Source organism: Austrofundulus limnaeus, unplaced genomic scaffold, assembly GCF_001266775.1.
Source record: "Austrofundulus limnaeus strain Quisiro unplaced genomic scaffold, Austrofundulus_limnaeus-1.0 Scaffold212, whole genome shotgun sequence".
NCBI lineage: Eukaryota > Metazoa > Chordata > Actinopteri > Cyprinodontiformes > Rivulidae > Austrofundulus > Austrofundulus limnaeus.
Window position 1 is genome coordinate 843,965 of NW_013952614.1, and position 1,163 is coordinate 845,127.

Sequence of the window (1,163 nt, forward strand, 5' to 3'; positions counted from 1 at the left end):
CACCTCTAGTAATATATTTACTGAGAAAAATGTTGACAAGTTCAATACTTATTTTACCCACTGTATATGTATATATAAATAATTTGTGTGATATTTGTAAGTATCGGTTATCGGCCATAATACCAATCCAATATTGATATCGGCTGAAATTTTCATATCAGCTCATCCATACTTAAAAGTCTTGTGATGTATGTAACAGACCTCTAGTGGTCATGATGTGTTCTTGTTATAAATAATTATTTATTGGGTTGCAGGCTGGGAAAGTTACAGTGTACCATGTATGCTACGTAGACTGAAAGCATTTTAGTTAAGCTGAATCACTCAGAGGTAAAGATGTTTTATGTTCTTTAACTAGCAAAATCCCATTAAGATCACAGATCTTATTTACATGGGAGGCCTGGGCCTGAAGGCAACATATTTTAAATATTTTTTGGGATGTGTGGGGGAAATCAGAGTACCTGGAGAAAACCCACACAAGCACAAGGAGAACATGCAAACTCTGCACAGAAAAACCCCAGGTTCAAACCGGGGATCGAACCCAAGACCTTCTTGCTTGTGAGGCGTTAGTACTAACCACTAATCCACCGTGGTGAAGGCAGAGGTTCACCAGTCTCAAATACTGCATCAAAAATAGTGTAATGATTTTAGAATATTAGGAATACTTTGAAGATCCAATCAGCCAAAGGTAATAAATCCTTTTAAATATTTATTTTTTTTAATGTTGAGAAATCTATGAGCTCAAAGGACAAGACTGTCTGGGCCACGGCATTAAACAGGTCTGACATACAGTAGGTTCAGGAACACTTCCACAAATCGACTGTGTTAGGAGAGAGCCAATCCAGCATACTATCAATAAATAGTTCAAAAGCCTGCCTCTCTGATGGTATAGGGATGTATTACACATACAGCGGGTAAAATAAAAATTGAACATGTCAACATTTTTCTCAGTAAAATAAATTACTAGAGGCGCTAATGACATGAAATTTTCACCAGATGTTGGTAACAACCTAAGTGATCCATACATACAAAGAAATCAAACCATAAATGTCCAGAAATGAAGTTATTTGTAATAATGTAGAATGGCACAGGGAAAAAATATTGAACACACTTACTGAAATTTATCTAATAATTTGTACAAAAGCTTCAAGACGCCTCCTGTATGG